General features: G+C 41.3%; 1 protein-coding gene across 2 annotated transcripts in view; it reads right to left on the minus strand.

The window, feature by feature from the left end:
* The window catches only part of LOC111865518 (toll-like receptor 6), a 433,080-nt gene that overhangs the window by 283,336 nt on the left and 126,153 nt on the right, over positions 1–23,591 (minus strand). For both annotated transcript variants that reach the window (XR_004513140.1, XR_002842983.2), the window contains exon 2: positions 15,040–15,105. The gene's annotated coding sequence lies outside the window, so the exon portion shown is untranslated. The remainder of the gene's footprint in view (positions 1–15,039; positions 15,106–23,591) is intronic.

Raw genomic sequence — 23,591 nt, forward strand, 5'->3', positions numbered from 1 at the left:
GCTATGGTTGTTTAGCAAATACATCTCACTCAGTGCAGTGACGAGGCTATTGGTTGGGCAACCGACCCCCGATACCAGGTGGGGATATTTCCTTTTCTCCGCAGAGTCCAGAGCGGCTAGGTAGTCCATTCAGCCTCCTATCCAATGGGTAAAAGGACCGCCTTTCACGGAGACAAATCGAACGTGGCCTGAAGATCATATGTCACCTCCAGCTACTGGGCTATTACTCTTATCAAAAACATCGCAGTCACTACAATAGAGAAGCTAATGGCTGAGGGATCAAGGTCCGATAACAGGCAGGATGTTTTCCTATTTTCATAAGGTTAATTTTTTATACTAAACAAAGAAGTAAGTCCAGTTGCTTAAATAATTAAGCACCAAAATATGAAGATATATGAGAGAGTGGAGGTATAGATTTACTGTTATTGACCTCAGCAACAGATGGAGGTGAGTAGTTAAGATTCACGCCGAGTCTGTTTAACTTCCAGGAAAATGCCCTCGGTATGCATTGGTACAGGAAACTGGGTGATATTTAGAGCCTGTATGGACACTGCGAAAAGAGAAAAATCTGTTACCCCCTCCCCTCGACGACACGAACCCCGGTCGTCCGGTCCATGGCCCGTCGCTTTACCGACTGAGCTATCCCTGCTTTTTCCTGTGTATTATCGATATCAAAATAACATGTAAATACGGTCTAAATATGTATATTTAAATATTTAGATGGTAATTTACATTTTATTAACGCAGTCAGTCTAGCGACTGCCTACGGGCTGAACGCCGAGGGGTGAATGTTCGGATCCCGGTAGGGTCGAGAATTTTCTCTTGTCCACGTCGTCCAGACCGGCTCTTCGGTCCACCCTACCTCCTATCTAAGGGATACTGGGGGCTCCTTCCCCCCGTATGAAGCGGCCGGGGCGTGAAGCTGACCTCTCATCTCCAACTAGTACCGAGGTCAAGAAAATTCAGGTCTATTCATCCATTCTCCCAAATGTCTTTTTTCTTTCTTGGCACTAGAGCCCCAGTGGGCCTAGGCCTGCCTCCATGAACTTCTCCGTTCACTTCAGTTTTTCTAGATCTTACACATTCGGTAGGACTCCTTGGGCGAGTGATCAGCACGTCGCAAGGCCTCTACCTGTACACAAATACAGAAAGCGCACACACACGAACTAAACATCCATGTCCTGAGTGGGATTCGAACCCCGATCCCGGTTTCCAAGCGAGCGAAGACAGTACATGCCTTAGACCGTTCGGCTACCGTGACCGGCACCCCATATGCCTTTATGGCGTATTAATTGATTAGTTAAGCACAGGGAAACCTTTATATATTCTTTTTATCACTGCGTCCAATTCTGCTCTGATGTCAATCCAGCCCCTTGTCCAATACAAAAAACAAACTAAAAAGAAACTCCGTGATTTTCAGTCCACAAGCGAACTATACCGACCGAGCGACCGCTGCTTGTCGGCGAAGTTTAGTGCCAACTTTTGCGTGGTCAGAGCAACGAATCCCCACGGCCTATAATTTCGGTTTTCTAGACCGGAGCCGATATTTCCTTGAAATAGCTCCTCAATTATCATCACGAGGCTGAGTGGACCCCGTTCCAGACCCACTACTTCTCAGAAGATCTGGTAGGGCCGGGAATCGAACCCGGAACCTCTGGATCTGTATCCGGGAAGGCTGACCACTAGACCACAGAGGCGGTCCCTTGTCCAATAGACACCGAAGAAAAAAGCCGACAGTGCAACTACCTCCAGCTAGCACCGAAGCTAGGAATGCACGCAGCTGTACCTTCACTCTCCCACGTTTTCGTGACGGGATATTATTTAACCACAGGGACAAATTTACCTTTACTGCACTCCTAAGACCATGAGATTCAACTTTTGGAGACTTAGTTCAAAATGTAGCATGTGAGGCGGTTCTCACAGCGCTCGTTATGAAGAGTTCTTATCTTCTGATATATAACGGTGTGTAGTAAGTTGAAAGTGAACCTACGAAACAAGCAAAGCTCTGCTCGCTATCTGTATAAGGGTGGTTCCTTCTTCGCGTAATCTCCAAATCTGAAGATGCAGGTGACATGGTCGTCCGAAACATACGTTGATTTTCAACGGAATATTTTCATTTTCAAATGCTCTTCCATCCCATTCAGGGCCCAGGTTTCTTAGTCAGTACCGTAATAATTTTTCACAATATGTGGAATCCTTTGGGCGGGGGATCAGCCCATCACAAGGCCGCTATCTACGTATAGAACAACAAAAACACAGAATAAACGCAAACACGCGCATCCATTCTTTAAGTGGGATTAGCATTCACGCTCGCAGCGTCCGAGGGAGTGTAGACCGTTCTCAGACCACGCGGCTGCTGTGACAGGCTTCAATGGCCTATACTGAGTTATATTCAAGAAGAAAGAATCTTTTAAAGTATTTCAGGATGAGGTCAAGACTAGAATATAGGAAATGATCTGGAATGGAAACCAAAAATGAGAATTCTCTGTACCAAACCATTCTTTCTCACAGTGCACTACTGTGTTCGCATATCCACTCTCATACTGTACTCTTTCTCAAACAAAATATTTCTTAAATCTTTTACTTAACCAATTCCCTTCTAGGATGATAGGAGCAGGGATAGAGTAGTGGGTATAGCGACTGGCTGCGGGCTTGAAGACCAACGAGTCGGAGTTCGAGTCCCAGTAGGGCCAAGAATTTTCTCTTCTCCACGTCGTCCAGACCGGTTCTGGGACCCAACCAGCCTCCTATTCAATAGGTACCATGCTCTTTCCCCGGAATTGAAGAGGCCGGGGATTGAAGCTGGACCAGTCACCTTCATCTACTGCCGAGGTCAAGAAAATATGGCTCTATACATCCACTCCCTCATACGCCTTCATGGCATAGTCTTTAATTAGTTAAGCATAGGGACAACTTTACCTTTTACCTACTGGGAAAATGCAGATAGCGATTTGGAACTCTCACAACAGACAGTCGAACTACAGGGAGTGGCGACCCTGCCTTGCTCCAGGTCCCACTGGCCCCTTGGGTAGCACCCGGTAAGGACCCCTTCCCAGGATTACGTGACGGGTAGGCAGGACTTTATAGCCAACGCACGCAACCTCTCTAGGGGAAGGAAAGCCTTAATAAAACCCCTGTTCCTGCAAGAAAAGGGGGTTTTGCAATAGACTGTTAACCTGCTCAAGTGAAAAGAGTCACTAATTATCCTGAAATACTGAATTTCCAGAGTCTAAGGATGGAACGAGCTAGCAAGCCGAGTCCCTGCAGACGATTGTGATGATGATTTTTGGACCACGTTTCTACGTCGCGGTTAGAAAGATAACGGGGCAATTAGATTCTGCTGACAAGTAGATTCGTGCTACCGACGTTAGACATTACGGTTCTAATTGGCAGGGTAGTTTGCGTGCTACTGCGCAAGACAAAAGAAGTGATATAGAACCTCTGGAAGATATTCGCTGATCAATTCGATCACGAACATTTTAGACTCACGTATGCAAAATAACCGTACAAATTACTAATTAATTCTCTCACGCTTTAGTGAATAGACAGGGGGTTTGGGTTGATGTATGTTTATAACTAGTAGATAGAAATAACTATAACGCTCTCATTAATTTATACACTTCAAAAATCATAGCACAAAAAAGTCTTAGACTGTTATACATTTTATTGGCCGTTGTTAGGTAGCGGCTGCTTACAATGCAACTCAAGACTGCTGGACTTGTACCGCTGACTCCGACCTCTGACTACAACGTGTCGATTTCAACTCATAACTAGCAACTGGCTGACTGAAAGCTTAAATGCTATTTGTCCTTGCCAGCGCAGTAATTCCTGGTTGCCAGCCCCGCGGGAGCCATAACCGCACTTCATCATCTGACGGAGTCAGAGTCAGAGTCAGGGTTACTTTACGACTGGCGGTTTACCGCCAATCAGTTCGTCTCGGCGCCAAGCCCCTCGAGGTTCACAGCCAGAGATTTCTTTTTAGCAACAGAATCCTGGCGATCATAGTCCTTATGTAACGTCCTCCCTGACGAGAAGATGGGTTTGTCTCCTATGAATAACCTGAGCCTTTGTTAAGTATTTAGTATACGTACCACACACACATATAGAGTGTTATTGAAAATTCTTAATTTTGCAAATCATATCGTGTATCTTACTTATCTTATGCTACAACGGTATCTTTGTCACTTGAATGGTCGTAAGCTTGTCCGCCGCCAAGTTTACGCCTTTTATATTTCCTATATCTGACTTCACATTGTCTTATGTTACAAACATGTTCATTCTCATGATTTTGTATGATTTATGCTTGTTGCATGCACATTTTTGTTATATGATCCTACACATGCGGAAAGTTGAAAGTCGTGGCCCGGGTATTGTTGATGCGTACCCGTGTTTTGGTTGCCTTGAAACAAATTTTACCAGCCGTTGCCTTCCAATGAAAATTTTCTTCGCCCCTTTTTCCAACTTTCGGTCTTCATTTCGCAGTTGTATTTTCCTCATAAAAGAAATACAAATATTTATTTTCTCTTTACGTTCTTACTGATAGGACACTTGTTTCATGAATCATCACACATTCAGTACTTCACGACAGTAGGTTGTACAGCGGTTGGTCTGCCCTCCAGGCGAAACATGCTGTGAAACAATACAGGAATCCTGCAGTAGCTCCTCCTACAATATAGGATAGTAAAGGGAGGTAGAGTGCCGCGTCTGATGTAATCAGTTCCCATTAGCGGGGAAGCAACGAATTGGGAAGGCAGGAATGGAAGGAACTATAACATGTCTGAAGAGGATATCGCAGTACCTCGCCTCGCAGCGGAACTAGGGTCGATTCTCCGTTGTCAGACTTCTAATTTAAGTCTCATTCTGCGTGAAAGGCTTGGTGAAGATGCAACTGTGAGACTGCAAACGAGCTGGGACGGAAGGAATTACCGTGCCATACATAGGTCAGGCAGTTAGTCGCCGGCTTCCCATCGTGGTGGCCGGTGTTCAAACCTAGGTCAAGTCATATGGGATTTGTGACGGAAAAAGTGGCACTGCGATAAATTTCCTCCGAGTACTTCGGTTTCCCCTGTCAATTCTCATTCTACCAAATGCCCATTATTCATCTATCATCCGGGATGGGTGCATTAGGGCAAATAGTAGTGGGTCTGGAACGGTGTCAACTCAGCCTCGTGAGGATAATTGAGGAGCTATTTCAAGGAAATAGCGGCTCCCGTCTAGAAAATCAAAATTAACGGCCGTAGGGATTCGTTGCGCTGATCACATCCTCTACGCGCTAAATTTGGCACTAACTTCGCCGACAAGCGACGGTAGCTCGGTCGGTATAGTTCGCTTGCGGACTAAAACCATTAAGTTTTTTTTGTTTGTTTTGAATAAATTTATTGTTTATGGACCATACTCAATTTTATCGGCATCTGACCATTAACTTAACAGTTCAAAGTGATTATAAAATATTATCTCCCTATTATGCGTTAATTTTAAAGACTCTTGCGTACTTAGTAGATAAAGAGTATGTAGGATTTGAGGTTCACACAGCGATGGTTATGAAGAATTATATTTTCTGGAACATAACGCCTTGTAGCCCGTTGAAAGTTACGGAAATTTCGGAGGAGACTCTCACCATCTTCTGATTCCTCTGCTTGCTACTTACTTCACGCTGGTTTCTTCTTTGTCTTATTTTTTACCCTGAAAATGTAAGCGGTATGTTCCTCCGAAAATCAGTTAACTTTCAATGGACTACACGGTGTTGTGTCCCAGAATATAGAACTACTACTGATTTAATTTTTTTTTTCATGTTCGAACGTGGGCCCTAAATTCGGAAATTATTAACCAAATAATGACAGTAAATACCAAGTACTGAAGAATATTTCTATTGGTCTGAACGTCACTTGACAGGGATTTTGTTGCAAGACATATTTCAATCCACACACACATATGTAGAGCGTACTTTAGAATATTTCAGTTACTGAAGATAGACAAGCCCGCAGCGTCGAAATCTTACACTTCCCGATTACAAGTCTATGGAGAAACCGCTACCCTAACCCGCTCGGTCAGCAATTAGTATCTACATAATTAATAACATATCTTATTAATATGAAGTCGGGGAAGTTAATACGATATCTTATTAACTTCCCCGACTTCAGCTCCTGTTTAAGAAAATATAAATTTATAAGCCGGTTACGGTAGCTGAGCTGTCTAAAGCATGTATAGTCTTCACTCGCTCAGAAGCCGGGATCTTGGCTTCGAATCCCGTACAAGGCATGGATGTTTTTTATGTGTATGTGTTTATTCTGTGTTTGTATTGTTCTGTGTTCAGGTAGAGGCCTTGCGATGAACTGATCACCCGTTCAAGGAGTCCTACCGTCTGGAAAATTATCAAAATGAAAAAAAAACCTACCTCGACACCGCAAGGCAAAACAGGAACGGATAAAGTAAGTAAGTAAGTAAGTAAGTAAAAAAGTACAGCTATCCCTGTACCAGGCCGTGAAGGCCCATAGGGTTGTGAGACGTCGAGGCTCCCATATTTTCTAGACAATCAGTTAACAGATGGCGGTGAGGTTGTCAACCTTACGCGCCTGCCGCCCTTTAAGTAAAGTAAGTAAAGGTATCCCTGTAACAGGCCGTGAAGGCCCATAGGGTTCTGAGACGTTGAGGGTCCCACATTGTCTAGACAGTCGGCTCAAAGATGGCGGTAAGGTTGTCAGCCCTACGCGCCCGCCGCGCTTTAATCCCCAGGAAAATTATTTAATTAATTCCTGGTACTCATTTCTGTTAGAAGCTGAGTAAACCCCAGGGCCTAGTGCGGCTGGAAGGATTAGAGCAACTGAAAAAAATCCAATGATCTCATCGGGACTTGAACCCGCCACCTTCCGACTTGTAGTTAAATTTACTAAATTTCCTTAAATGTAACAGATGTCAGAAATAAAGTACGAGTAATCTACTTGTGAGAACAATCGTTTAATTCGTCAAATGTCCCGAATAGTGCTGCTTGTAATAATTTTAAATAGTATTTGTTTTCAGAATTAGGTCACGTCACAGTAAACATAGATCTACGTCATTTTTTAAAACGTGGTTATAATTATTAATTGTAAGCTGACATAAAAATGATCCATGTTGTTTTATTATAGTTGAATTGGAGGTACATTTATGAAAGATGTTTGTCAATTTCACAAATTACTCACGCATTTGTTTGTGCTTTAATCAGCCCTGCCCTCAAATTGAACCCTGAGCTATAAAAACAACGTAAAAACCACATTAAATTAATGTTTGTGAGATCCCTGTAGGGTAATATTCACATATAACATCCAACTCTAAACTACAAATAGGATTTCACAGGATAAGCAGGGTTTTACTATGCACAGTTCTTTCATCTAACACAATATTATTTTAATTATAAGCGTTGTTTACAGGATGTCTGAAAATTAGAAAATTACATACAGTTACAACACTGGCTGGACACCTCATTTGCCGGACACTGGAAGAGAAGGATATGACCAGTGAAGTGGACACCACGGTCTCCGTATCTCAGCACAGAGGGCTAGGTACAGCAAGAGTGCATTAAGAAAACGCTTCGCGTGATGTCAGGGACGACTTCACAACAAAGTTTAGTCATATAAATATGAGAGTAAAGGTAGGTTTAGTAGAAACCCTAAAGAATTTCATTCGAGAGGAACTGTTTTTGAGTCTGGGCTGTGGTACCGATTATCTTCTCTTGTTTTCACCTCACCTTCCTGAAATAGGTCACGATGAACTCTATCCTAGCCCTTCTCTACTCCCCATTTTTGATACTTCCGTTGCACTCGGCGCCATGTAAAGTAATTTACTGAAATAGGGTCGTTAAATATCCTAACAAAGAGTAATACGCAAACGCGTGGAAACGATTATGAGGTCCTCTCTCGCACATCACATGCATAAACACTTGTTTAGTTTCTGAAAGACTAAATATGGTGGAATTAAGTCGTTTTCAGTGGCAATGTTTGTAAAGCATAAGACGTGGGGGGGGGGGAAATTGGCCTTTGTCATGGCACAACCTGTGTTCAGTACAGGAGGCGGAAATCTCAGTCTTAGCAACATGGCGGCGTAAGAGGAACCTTGAGACGAGAGAATATTTGAAGAGGATATCACAACCTTCCTCGAGGTTGCTTCTTTTTAAGTTGGCAGCAGGATAATTACAGCCTACCTCAAAAGACAGGTTTCCCATCTCACTCACTCAACACCTGCTTAGTACTGGTTGTTTCTACATCAACCATGTATTAAATTAAAGCAAAAAGGACATAAGTGTGAAGTCTTATTCCGGCAATTGATGCGACAGACCTAAACACAAATCGCATCGATACAAAAATTCTGTTCACATGCTCACTGACTGCCAGATTAACAGGAATGGATTTAAGAGGTAAACAGGATAATATTTCCACTTGTATGGGGGTACGCGTGACGAAAATGACGGGTTCTAGTTCGGATTATTGGATTTATTAGCACTTCGGTTATAAGTTCTCTTAATTACAATTAATGTAGCGCTATCGCTGATATACACAATTAATAGTTCACCGTTATATACACAAACTAGGATTCTCAGTTTCCACTAGTCGTCGCCTGGCAACGGATCCCAACACAGAAACTAGCAATTCAAATCACTATGAAGTCTTCTTGCTATTTCGTCTTCAGTCACTCTTGGACCTCGGAACTGAAAATTCTTCTGGACTCACTCCTCCAGCTTACGGCTGACTCGTAACTGCCCCTGAACTAACTCTGGCACTCCCTCGGTTATTCTTGGCTCTCGTTATATATCAGCGGAGTTCGAGTCCCAGTGAGGGCAAGAATTTTTACTTCTTCACGTCGTCCAGACCGACTTTGTGGTTCACCCAGCCTCCTATCAAATGACTAGAGGGGAGGTCTTTCCCCAGGATAAAAGCGGCCTGGCCGTGAAGCTGACCACTCATCTTCAACTAGTGTCCAGGTCAAGAAAACGCGGGTATATACATCCACTTCCCCATACGTCTTCATGGCTTAGTGTTTAATTAGTTCTTCACAGGGACAAATTTACCTTTTCAACTTACAGAGACATATTTCCTTCTCACAGTAATATTACGCCTATGATTATCGATCATCAGAAAACGAGGGTCTTCAGGCAGGGAGGAAGGGTGGTCATTGCTGTTTTTCTAATTATTGGCTGTAGGAGAAACACCAATATCAGAACACCTCACCACCAAAAATTATGTAAATATACTGTGATAAGGATTAAGCGATAATTACAATTAAAACTAGAACAAAAAGTAATTTAATGTGGGGCAATTTTAACTCTCTCTCTAAGGCTGTAATTTCTGAATGTGTTCTAACAAGCATGCCTAAGGGCAAGAATTTGGTCTCTCCTTCTTTTTCGTGCGACTGGCTTGCTCTGGAAAAGGCCTCACGTGACAACTTGCCTCCCATTCTTGAACTTATTTCAGAGAACTTCGCCGTTCATTGCAATCCGGGGGTTTCCCGTCTAGAACGTACTAAGACTACTCATCACAATGAAGTAAGATTTTTGTTCTTAACTAACAATTAAAACTTTGACACAACCGCACGAATTTGTTGCTTTACTTATATCCTGGGGGGCACGCGGTAGCGTAGTTAGTTGAGGAACTATGCTACAAGCCGGAAGGTCGCAGGTTCAAGTCCCGATGAGGTCATTGCCGTACTATGGCCGTGGGGTCGACTCAATCTCTAACGGAAATGGGTACCAGGAATCTTCCTGGTGGTTAAAGAACGGCCAGTGCATAAGACTGACAACCTCACCACCATCTGTGAGCTGAACGTCTAAAGTTAATGTGGGAGCCTCGACGTCTCACAACCCTATGGCCCTCTACGGCCATTACGTATTTAGAAAGAAACACAGCATTAGTGACAATCTTCCCGATACAAGGCCAACAGAACATAGCCATTTCAGCGGCAACTTTCTTGCATATATTCATGCTGAGGAAACATGAACAGATCACATCAACGTCAATTCACCACATTTATATAAGGAGGTAGATGAAACATTGAAAAGAAGGCAGTTTCAATCGCATACGGATTATACGTAATTTAAGCCTACTTTTCGCTGGATGCTTGCTTTGCTTATTCTTCGACCCTGATGGAGGAGGCAGTACGCCAATAAACTTCTGCTGGATTACATGGCCACACATTCCTGAAGATGTTCACCGCTGTAAGAACTTCAACTCTAACAGAGTTTTGTCTCCCCTTTCTAAAAATAGAGACATCAGCAAAAATTCCTCCTATTCCAAACAAAATGTAGGTCTGTAAATTTTTCTGGGTTCGTGATTTACTTTTTTAAAGTGGCCGCGCCATAGTTCAAGTGGTTAGTCGCTGACTTCCCACCGCGGCGGCCCGGGTTCGATCCCGGGTCTGGTCGAGTGAGATTTGTGGTGGACAAAGTGGCGCTGGGGCAGGTTTTCTCCGAGTACTTCGGTTTCCCTGCCAATCTTCATTCCATTAATTGCTCAACAATCACCCTCACCTATCATCTGGGGCTGGTACAATAGGCCAGAAGTGGCCACAGTACAAGGGACTTAGTCCCAATCCACTAGCCTAAAAGATACATCTATGTACAAATATATTTAAATGTAGTATAGCCCATGTACACACTCTTGTACGTTACTCTTCTCCTCTCTGCAGCACTTGACACTTTCAGTCACATTGCTAACGTCGCTACACTAGTAGAAACAAAAGGGGCTGCCAAACTTAGCAAGATATAGATTGTATGGCAGACAGGTGTGTGGGCCGTGATGGGGGTTAGACGCTGAGAAGCTGTCTGTATGTTCTACTGTAGTCGTGTGTCTTAAGCTTGATGGATTTCTTGCAGATGAGAAGAGAGAGGCTTTGTTCCTAACGGGAAGTTTGCATTATCTGTTTTCACTGTGCCCTTGAAAATAATTTGTAACTAGTAAACCATACATTTCCAAATCCGATTCTAATCTAAACAATATTTAAAAATATATTTCGTTCCTCTCAGAAAACACACTACCCTTGTACTTACTTACTCATGGAGCTGAGCCCTTCTGGAGGAGCCGCCAATTCTGCAGCTACTCAAGAATTTCCCAGCATTTTATGGAACCCGAAGGTTCATTACCGTGTTCACAAGAGCCCTCCACTGCTCCCTATCCTGAGCCAGAACTATCCAATCCCTGTACTACAAAACTCAAATGTTTAGTTTTCTTCAAAGCAATAACCTCTACATATTCTGAGAACTACATGTAACCCATTACACTGTAATATTAGAGACTGTGGTACACAGATTTACCATTACATTTCATCCTTTTAAGCATGAACCTCATGTAGAAATTACCTACAATTTGGTCTAAGCTACACAGTTCGAGAGTAAAGACCATGCCTAATTAGGCCAGCAAACATCCATCAGTCCGTTCTTAAGGGTCACACGTCACCACCTTTTCTACCCAACACCCAGCAACAAGCAGAATAAGGGATCATCCCCTTGTAGCTCCAGACTCGTTTACTCTAGTTCACTCCAGGGTTCTTCAATTTTACTTAATTTTACTTAATCCACACTTCATTTTATATGTCGAATTTTACCCATGCTAATATTGTCATCAAACAGAAATCACTGTAAATATTGGCCCATATGAGAGGTAAAGCGTTTTGCAATTCAATGGACGACTTCTTAAGCATTTGTGTTCACCTGATGATGACCAGATAAAACGATCGGAACATGTTGTGATTTTAATAAAACAAATTGAATGTTATATATACTCTGTGTTGCGTTAGACGGGACATCTTCAAATTCATTTGCCACTTATTAGAAACACACTGCGTCTCCATTACAAAGATCAACTGGCTAATGCTGTTTTGAGAAAGAGTCCATATGTCCTCTGAGAACCATACGAAATCGAACAACACATTATCTGTGTAATTTGCGGAGATTTAAATTGGTAAAGAAAATGGTAATACAGTAATTACTTCGCTTGAACGGTGTAAAGGATTAATCTAGTTACCAATTTGTTGAACCTTCTCAAGGATTGTCAGAAACTGTTACAAGTCTAACGTGGTAGATTTCATGATTGACGCATTAATTTGGTTGAAATAAGTTTAAGGCAAATTTTTGAAGAGCGAAATTTCATGTAGATGTAAAACAATTTTATGTGAATTAATTGTGTACGAACAGACTTTTATTACCCATCCATAGACAAGGTTATAAACTTTTATTCAACTTACTCACTGAGCTGAGCCCTTCTTGAAGAGCCTCCAATTCTGCAGCCATTAAAGAATTTCCCAGCATTTTATGGAACCCAAAGGTTCATTACCGTGTTCAAAAGAGCACTCCACTGGTCCCTATCCTGAGACAGATCAATTCAATCCATACCATCCCATCCTATCTCTCTAAGATCCATTTTAATATTGTCCACCCCCCTACGCATTTGTCTTCCAGGTGGTCTCTTTCCTTCTGGTTCTCCCACCAATATCCTATATTCATTCATCGTCTTCCCATTCGTGCTACATGCCCTGCCCACCTAATCCTCTTTGACATGATCATTCTAATTATACTTGGAGACGAGTATAAGTTATGAAGCTCCTTATTATGCAGTTTTCTCCAACCTCCTGTCACTTCATCTCTCTTCAACATACTCCTGCTGTAATTTCATGTTTTGAGACTGAACATAAATACTTCCATCTAAATATCTGTTAGGTTAAAGGATGGTGAGGTTCAATGGCCGACAGGTGTGTCGATTCGGTCTCACTGAAAATGACTATCCCGGTTCCGACAATGTCAGAGAAAAAGTTTGGAGGAGAAGCGGCAATTTAAAATGTCAATGCCTTGGGAATAAGCTCGTTATCATGTCCCTTCCTTCCCTTCCTTTGGAACCCTGTCTATTAATTATATTCTGCGCGAAAGGCCGGTAGGCTGGCTATGCCCAATGGGAGAGCGATGTTGTAGTGCGTCGGCGCAACTATTCCTCGCCTCGTGCTCTCCCTCGCTCAAGAACCGCACAAGAAAACGATTTTATCTCACCAGATGATAATCCCACAGCCATGACCTTGCTTCGGAGGACTAGTTTCCTTTCCTTTCTTCTTGTGAACAGTGGTACAGTCGCTTACAAACTCCATTTTCATTTCCTAACTGCTGTAACAATTTGTATAAAGGTCTAACAACTTCCATCATCAAATCTAAACCCGTCTCTTTAGTCACGCAAACCCCGAATACTTGACAATATTTCTGTTGAGAAAAAGTACCTTGGTTATATTCGGGTCTGATCGGAAAACCAGAAGAACAAGAAGAAGAGGGTGACTATGATATGATTAAAAAAATGTATAATACGTTCAACAGGGGAGATTGAGGTTCGAAAGATGGAATCAGAGACTGGTGTACAAAATGAGAACAGCAAACCAGCAAAGAGCCAACTTCAGTACCATAAACAAGGTCTAATTACACCTCTGGCCTTCTAGAAACCCGAAACTGGCAAAATATCAGATAACGAAAGGGAGAAGAAACTTAAAAGTAAACCCATGCAACCCTTTGGGATATGAGACAGAACTTAAAAATTTAACAGAACATTTCAAATGTTGTAGGATTTGAGGTCCTCACAGCGGTTGTTATGAATACAACTACTGTGTTTCTGGACACCATCCATTGCAATTTTTTTTTATTTAAAACACAACTTTTCGGAGACTGAATTCACTCTCCGTTTTCAGGTAAAACCTACTCAGTTGGGTCAAATCGATGGAGCTAATCCTTATTTCCGTACACTTGTACCAACACCAGATAGGGTATACAAACCAAGAACAGCACAAACCATCTGCGAGAGCTAAGGCAAACTTCAAAATATTTTTAAAAACTCCACATTTATGACGTCGTGCATTAGAGTACTATTAGAATAGAGGTCATCACTAGAGAAATAAATTGTCTATATGGTACCAACATAAAAAGTATTATTTTCCCACTTAATCTACACTTGACGGAATTGTAGTTTTTTACTTCTGCCGCGATAACGGAGGTCCAAACGGGAGAGACATCCAAACTGAGTTGACTGATCGGATGGTCCGTCAGAGACATATGAGCTGATCCCTTGTATGTCTTGTACGTGGTGTTGGGCTCAATCTGCAAGATCTTCTCTTCTTTCTAACATATTTTGTGGTTTTCTTCCTAAGTATATTGAGCTAATTTTGATTTTTTCTGTCTCTTTGGATATAATGTCGTGTAGTCCGTTGGAAGTCAAGCGAAGTTTCTGGGCAACGTGGGTTTATTCCTTGGCTTCTTCGATCCTGAGCATAGAGTCGACATATTCCCCCGAAAAGTCAGTCGAATTCCAACGGACTATACACCTCTATCCCAGAAGATAAAAATCTTCATTCTAAAAGTTATTTAAATTACTTTCCACATCGCAAAACACTTTCCAACTAAAACGACTGCAAAATGATGCTTCTTTGTCTTCTCTCTAGATATCTAAGACCATAAACCTGAACCTGATTCATGTTCTAAATTCGAAGTCAACAGCCAATGAAATACAAAAGCACTGAAAAAGGTTATTCAGTATCCAAGCCTCTAAGGAACAATGGATATTGACTAATTGGATTCCCACAGGAAGAAGACCTAAGAACTGGAAGAAGGGGCTTTAAGTAATTCAGTATTGTAGTTGTACAAAGAAAAATTTTAATAAGTAATTAGTATTATTCATGTTCCTAAGTCGGGAAAGTTCAGCCTGCATAGCGACGAGGTACTTCTGGACTTCCAGGGTTCGATCCTAGCAGGTCCATGAATTATTTATCTTCTTCTCAGCGCCCAGACCAGCACTTGGGTTCACTCTGCCTTCTATCCAGGAGGTATCGGGAGTTCCTTCCAGGCAAGCAAAGCGGCTGAGCAATGAAGCTACCTACTCACCTCCTTGTAGTTGTGAGGTCACGAATGGTGAAGCTATACCTACACTCCCCCACATGCCTTTTTGGCCTGGTGTTTAATCAGTTAATCCCAGAGACAATTACTCTACTTCTAAGTGATACAAAGCATTCCTTACGGACATAATAACACAGATATTATAAACAGACACTTACTTTAGTACAGGTGTACCCAGATCGTCCATCGGAACATCTAACATGAAGAACAGGCATCTCGGTTTTCTGAAAGGGAACTCAGAATTAAATGTCTGCCAAATTTTCTTACATTCATAGCACTAAATTCGTGAAACGAAATCATTATTGGACTTAGTGTCCATAAATGTGTCAAAATTACTGCATTACTTAAATTTATCTAAGTAACCGCTTAACAAACCATAGTTAAATTCCTGAATTATGGCCTATGTTTACTTTCGAAATTTCTTAAAATCACCAAAAACTCATGCACAGTGCTTTGCTTTTCTTCAAGGAACTTCTGAGCAGATTATCATGGAATTATTTTGTTCTCCTACAGGTCTGTAAAATTATCATAAAACTGGGAAATGAGAGACCAGGCCCAAGGGGGCTGTAGAACCAATGAAAAAAGAAAATAATTTCTTCAGTATGATATATCTACTGCCTTTTCTTTTTTCCTTGGCACTACAGCCCCAGTGGGCCTAGGCCTACTTCCATGAACTTCTCCGTTCACTTCGGTTTTTCTAGATCTTACACATTCGGTAGGACTCCTTGGGCGGGTGATAAGTTCGTCGCAAGGCCTCTACCTGTACACAAACACAGAAAAACGCACACACACAAACTAAACATCCATGCCCTGAGTGGGATTCGAACCCACGATCCCGGTTTCTAAGCGAGCGAAGACAGTACATGCCTTAGAACTCTCGGCTATCTTGACCGGCTATCTACTGCCTTTACCACTATCAATAACAACTACTATTCTCCAAGTCAGAAAGATGAGACAATTATCAAGCCCAGCACTCGTGTATTGTGCAAGCTGAAAACATTTTCATTTTCTGATGAATCTTCCCGTTTCTCTTTGTGCACCGACACTCAATGTGTAACTAAATGAAGGGTAGCAGAGTTAAGATCTATCACTTGCCTCTCTTTGTCTTCAGTCGAGGACCGTACCTAAAATAGACCGAATAGTATATAGGATTTTTGATAACGTGTTTGGAAAATTTGTCTACTATTTCTTCGTTCATCATAAAGTATCTATTTTTAATTACCTTCTGAAATATTAGATTAACTAAGAAATCTGATATTGTAAGTGGTTCTTGCTCATTGTGGCCGTATAATGAAGTAACCGGGGGGTGGATAGCCGAACCAGAAGACAGGAAGATGAGCCCCATTCAGACCTACACAGTGCCCGAGGCCTGAAGCTCTGCAAATAATTAGCAAGGATTCGGTGTCCTAATAAACAGATCCGATGAGGCTTTAGATTAATTACCCATCTTGTCCTAATAAGAAAATGTCAATATGGCATACAAGAAACGGCGTTCTTGTAGCTAATTAGATTCTAACAAAAAGGATACCTGCTACAGAGTAAATGCATTTTAATCACCACTACGGAAAAGGGGGTTTGGGGAGGGGGGGGTGAGCTGGGATTAACCCTCTGTAAGTTTATGCATAGAAACCTAAGTGAGTGATGTAGGGGAAGCTGCAAGGTTAGCAACCAGCAGAGTCCATCTTGAGAAGATGACTCATGCTGAGTTCATATTTTATGGAACATATTATGGAACACCACATTATTCAAAAGATCTTGGACAATATATTGAGCAAGTACAATTCAGTTCACATCCTCATACACAATGCTTGTAAAGTCAACCTTAATACTCAGACGCATATGACCATTGCTAGGCAAAGGAGTAGGAAACACACCTACGAATTTTAGAAGGGTGTTTTCCATGTGGTCCGCGCCAAGACTCTTTATTATTCAACTGCGTGGTAACGCGCCCCTGTAACAATAGGGCATCTGCGTTTTCTATGCGTGGTTGCGTGGTCCTTCCCGCGACTATATAAGAGGGACAGTTCCAAGGAAGAAACGGAGATAGAACAAGGAGAATGGGAGTATAACGGAGTACATCAGAGATTCGAGAATTTGAATTGGAAGCTCAGAAGTTGTACGAAAATGAGAATTGAGTCAGTTGTCGGTAGGAGATAGCCACGGGAAGTTACTAGATGAAGATGAACTAGAAGTCGGCCTGTGAAGACTTAGTGTGTGATTGGGCCGCGCCCAGGATATGGCTAGTGAAGACTGGGATGCCAGTGTGTATGTAACAGTGAACTTTAAATTGTATAAATCAACGATAGAGTTGATTCTAAAAGATGCTAATAAATCCAATCCAAACTCCACCTATGGTCACTAATACACGTGACAATATTATTCTTTTATCTACACATAGTGTTATATTTCACATACAATTTCTCAGTAAAGTAAGTAAAAAAAAGTAAGCTATTCCTGTACCAGGTCATGAAGGCCCATAGGGTTGTGCGACGTTGAGGGTCCCACATTATCTAGACAATCGGCATATAGATGGCGGTAAGGGTGTCAGCCTTACGCACCGGCCGCTCTTTACTCCCCAGGAAATTTATTTAATTAATTCCTGGTACTCATTTCTGTTAGAGGCTGAGTAAACCCCATGGCCTAGTGCGGCTGGAAGGATTAAGTCAACTGAAAAAATCCAATGACCTCATCGGGACTTGAACCCGCGGCCTTCCGGTTTTTGCATAGCACCTCAAAAAAATTTTAACCCTCGTTATAACGGAAAAATGGGTGGGAGGTCCGTTATCGCAGACGTCCGCTATAACCGAGTGAACTGGTATTTACGGAAGTATACCGTAGGACAGACAGTCAGTAGAACACAGAAGCACACAATGTGATTACATCAAAATTTTTATATTTGGGATTATTTTTTATTTAAAACAGTTTTCTAACTACGAAACCTTCTTAGTGACTCAACATCTCTAAAAAAATCGCAATTGTACATAGCCCTACTTTGTACTTCATACCCGGGTCAGTTATATCGAAGATTTTCTGTGCTCACATCCCAAAACGTGCTGAAATTTCGGATCATACAGGGTCCTTTATCAACCTAATCATATTACATTAAGTTCAGAAATGAGAAACTTCTTCGTTTTGCATTCTTCTTCATATTCCTGCTACTTCGTCTCTCTTAAATCCAAAAAATAATGTATTCATTTTACAGAGGCTACTGCTATTGAATCTTACATACGTTCCATTCAGAAAGAAACCATTTAATATAACATACAATTTTATCAGTAAATGATTGATTCATCCCACCTCATCGCCCACTAGGTCATGTTCTTGGTGGGTTGAACAAGTGGACGGACGCACACGGCAAGATACAAAACCTACAGCACAGATGTGGCAGTCTTTCCCTAGACCAAGCAGGAAGGAAACTTACATGTCTCCTCATTGGTCACGAGCTTCTGACGTCTTGCTGTCTGCTAAGCGGCGAACACACACCAAAGCGTGCCCGATCTGAGGCACCATCACGGTACGATAAATTGTAACAAAATGGCCGTTTTATGATGATAACCGCCATACTTTTCACATTGTTTTCACCTTGGACGACGTTCTTCTAGATAGCTACTTCGATATGAGGACTGTTTTAGTATATCTTAACAACACTGGGCTCATTAAGTCAATAAATTATGTGTTTTACACCTGTAAGAACTGATATTTGTACGTGATGTATATTAAAGGAGCATACATAAAGTTAAAGGTAGACGTAAACTTATCCCTATAACAGGCTGCGGAGGCAGATAGGGTTGTGAGACGTCGAGGCTCTCACATTTTCTAGACAATCGACCCGCAGATGGCGGTGAGGGTGTCAGCCTTATGCGCCGGAAGGCCGCCCTTTAACCCCTGGATGACTTCGAGTACTCATTTCTGCTAGAGGCTGAGTCTATCTCAGGGCCATAGTACGGCTGGAAGGGTTAGGTCAGTCGAAAAATTCAATGACCTCATCGGGAATATAATCCGCGACCTTCCGGCTTACACACACACACACACAAAATTATAGAGCAAGTTTATCTTTAATTGGAGCCTCTAAAGATGGTGCAAACTGGCCCAACCATGTAAGGCCATATGAATAATGTCATAATCTACGTACATTAAACCTGTTCGTGCTGTATGGCTTGTCACTCCAAGATTGTTAGGACCTCACTTTGAGCTCTATTAATTATTCTTGGGTTTAATCGAATTAAATTGCCCTTTTGATACATTTTACAAGTTCAGCTTGACCACACATTTTCCGCTTCTGGATGGACAGACGTAGCCAGAGATGCTACTACATCTCCATACATCTTCATCATCATAATCATCAGCCACTTCCAGAGGTGGCAACCCGAATTATTAAAAGAAATATCATCAATAATTATCACCAGTTTATCATCATTATTAGTGCTGCAGTCTCTACAGGAGAAAGTCGGTGGTGATTTGCATTCGTACAATGCAAAGCTGTGTTCAGGCTGGCGCTCTGTTTCCATGGGAACCGTGAGTACTGACTGGAGTCTCCTTGGAGCAACTCAGTACCGGTTCATTACACATCTGTAATGATGGACTGGTGTACTGCACACGTTAATTATACCCCTTGGTCGTATGAACTGTCCTTTGATTTCAAGCATCCTCTGGAGTGTACTATACAATGAAACAGGTTTCCTCTTGTTCTAATGCGATTTGTCTTATAGTACAGGTCAACAAGATGTCTCCACTAACAATTTGTAGCCTACTTTCCTGAAATAGCTTCTGAACTGTCAGCTGTAGGATAATGGCAAGAAAGGAATTGTGAAGACTTCATATGTGATCTGAAGTTACAGTGAGACAGTTATAAAACCGTTGCCTGGATAGGACTAGTGAAGAGTGAGAACTCTAGTGCATGTGTAACGGTGAAATACAAAGTGTGAAATCAGAGATAGCGCTGTATTACCTGTAGTCCTAATGTGTGTGAATGTACAAGGTGCTAATGAATCTAATCATTCAATCCAAAACCCCGTCTTATAAGTCACGCAACCCCTCAGATCGTAACAGTGCAATGAATATACCAAGTATCAGTCTAGAATGATGGTAATGAAAAATGTTAAAAATACCCAACCTACATCGGTCAAACTTATAATAATATTTTCCATATCGGAGGTGAAAAAAATTGAGAAAAAAATAATCCTTTAAAATTAAAAGTTCATTTAAACGTTATTGTAAAAGTCTCTGGTTACCTCAAATAACCTACACCTTTCCTTAATTACATAAGCTCAAAAATAATTATTTACATAAAAATTCATCGATTTTATGATACGTACTAACCTCACAATGAACTCGGTTACCTAACTTTTTTCTTTTAATTCGCTTAGTGGGGGTGGAGTCCAGCTGGGTCCACTCGACACTGCGGCCACTGATTGGCCTATTGTAGCCTACCCCGGGTGAATACGATGGAGAATTTGGTGGAATGAAGATTGACAGGGGAAACCGAAGTACTCGGAGAAAACCGACCCCAGAGCCACTTTCTCCACCACAAATCCCACTTGACCAGACCCGGGATCGAACCCTGGCCTCCGCGGTGGGAAGCCATGGACTAACCGCTTGAGCTATGGCGCGGCCTTAAGGTTACCTAACTTACTTAACGTCGAAGCATGCTGCATGCTATATAAAGGGTTAAATATAATAACATTCATTCAGGAGTACATACATGCTCATCCATCACGTTTCTCAATTACTACTGTAGCAATTGTATTTATTGACTTGCCTGCCCGTAGAACGCCCACCCTGCCGTCCGACATGTTTCTCGGCACAAGACAGAAGAAGAAGAAATATGGCTACATGCAAAGCAGCATAATGCCTGTAAGTCAGTGCTGCTAAGAAATCAGTAGCAGTGAGTAAGATTTATGGATCTGGTACCTCGCTATCTTCTCAACACTCTTGTCTGCTACAGATCTAAAATACCTCTTTTTTTTTACAAAACTTTAGGGGAATATTCTTTACTTTCTTCTCTATGTTGAATGAGTACCCAATCTAAAATAATTACCATAATATAATATATATAATATAAATAATAAATAATTTAATTATATTATAATTATTATTAATATTTTATTATCAACATTACTCAGATATAAATAGACTTGTTTTGTGCTTTGTGTGTTTGTCTTTCATTCTTGCTCACTTTGCAATTGGCCCTTGGGCTGTTGAGTTAGCATGCAAATAATTTAATTGAATTGAATAATGGTCACACAATACGACAAGGGCGAATATCACTGCAATAAACGCATAGACTTAACCCCAGAAGTATTTTATAGAATTCTACTTCACATTTCACAATAAAATTTACTTTGGCAAGAAAATATGAATGGTGCAACATAACAGTTTTATTTCTACTGGATTCCCTTTGCAATTTTTATGAAGTTACGTAAAGCTTTGTAACCATATAAAAATTTCTATGGAGGGGGGCACGCGGTAGCGTAGTGGTTGAGGTTGCTACAAGCCGGAAGGTCGGGGGTTCAAGTCCCGATGAGGTCATTGGATTTTTTAAGTTGACCTAATCCTTCTAGCCGCACTAGGCCATGGGGTTTACTCAGCCTCTAACAGAAATGAGTACCAGGAATTAAATAATTTTCCTGGGGAGTAAAGCGTGGCCGGCGCGTAAGGCTGACAACCTTACCGCCACCTCCGAGCCGACTCTCTAGACAATGTGGGACTCTCAACGTCTCACAACCCTATGGGCCTTCACGGCCTGGTACAGGGATAGCTTTACTTTTTTTTTTTTACTTTATAAAAATTTCTAGCACATTGAAGTTGTTCTAATGTGTGTTTGCTTAGGATTGTGGATCTGTAACTGAAATAACAAGCTGAAAGGTGTAATGGACACAAGTATTGCTGTATCGTGGAGAGGATGCCCGGCACTTTTGTAGATGTAGACCAATTTGCTTCCATTATTTACAAGACATTTTGTTTTTAAATTGTTAATTGGCCCATGTTTATAATTGATATGCAATGAGCTAATTGCGAGATAGAAACTGGATCTTTAAATATTATTTAAATGAATTAGATACTTAAAGGCATAATAACTGAGTGGCAGCAGTGAACGGCGGGTTATGCAGCCTGAAAAGCAAGCGAGGGGAACCCCCATCAGTTTGGAATTGTGAATGAATTTATTGAGCACTTACACATACCACTCGGAACTACAAGCCATTACAAAATCATACATAATTTCCACAATTCACAGATCACTACATCACCCTCTAAGCAATTTTCCAGTATGCTGTGACTTCACCAGTCGTTCTCTGGCAAAGGCTTCTAACGATGAAGATTCTTCATTTTCACGCACTCAGATCTTCTCTTCATAGACTCCCGTACAGAATTCTCAACTGATCTTGTCTCTTGTTTATAACACCTAGGCAAGAACTACGTAGAAAGCAGAGCTCTTCTATTGTTGCATTTAACTGCTGCGTTATTAAGAATCTGTTGCCTAGCAACTGCAAACATGTTTACCCAGCCGTTGTCCAGAAACAGCCAAGGTATATCCACACATCTCGTGGTCGTTGTATAGTCATTAGTTTTCCGTATATTTTCCGGGAAATTATTTATCATCTGAGCTACTACTAGCTTATCAACAAAGATTATGCTCAATGGAGTTCAGGTCGTGGATGCCCATAGGGTTGTAGGACTTCGGGGCTCCCACATTTTCTAGACAATTGGCTCACAGATGGCAGTGAGGTTATTAGCCTTACGTGCCGGCTGCTTTTACTCTCAATAAGATCCCTGGTACTCATTTCTGTTAGAGACTGAGTCAACCCCAGGGGCAGAGTGCGGCTGGAAAGATTATGAGGAAACGAATCCGTAAACTTCCGGCTTGTAGCATAGTGACTCAACAAACTACATTACAACGTGCCCCAACGCGGAGTTCGTTACTAGCTTCAAATATTTCTCTGAAGAATTGGTTTCAAATACTTCTAATTTATTTTCCTACATCAAAGTAAGATATTACATTCCATACTCATACAAAACAATGTATAAAAACTGCTGTTTGGTGTGCCATGATCTTCAGCGTTTTGGAAAGAGACATCAGGACCACACTTCATAAAATTAATACCAAGGCTTTGAGCTTCAACTTTAGAGAATCTTAAGATAGAAAGTAATACAAACCCATACATTAATCAACATTCCACACATGTCAGTAAACGTGGCTGCCATTCATATTCCGTATGTAACATCTGAATATTAGAGGCTGGCTTTTATAAAGGATGCATTACAGCGTAGGATGAAGCTGTTTGACGGGTCCCATAACTCATTACTGCTTAACAGGATTCATTGTGTGGCGTGGTATACAGAATGCATATACTTGGCTCATAAAGAACACACTTGCTTGAAAGAGACTGGGTAATGTACGTCTTATATATTATGCATGCAAATATGTTATCAACATAACAAAGTTTTCGTTTAAAAGCAGTTCCGTCTGACGATATTTGCCTACCCTAGTAGACAGAATGAATATAATTTAGCCTTATTAAGCGATAAAGATCTTTTTTTTTCCACTTATGCAACATGCATTGCTCTCTCTATACATTTTAGAATTTATTGATGTAGGTTTTTATGAATATTCACATATATATATAATGTTATATATATAACATTTATATAATTACTGCATATTTGCAACTAATAGAGCTATAATACAGAAGTAATAATCGAAAAGAACATG

Source organism: Cryptotermes secundus, unplaced genomic scaffold (genome assembly GCF_002891405.2).
Source record: "Cryptotermes secundus unplaced genomic scaffold, Csec_1.0 scaffold560, whole genome shotgun sequence".
Taxonomy (NCBI): domain Eukaryota; kingdom Metazoa; phylum Arthropoda; class Insecta; order Blattodea; family Kalotermitidae; genus Cryptotermes; species Cryptotermes secundus.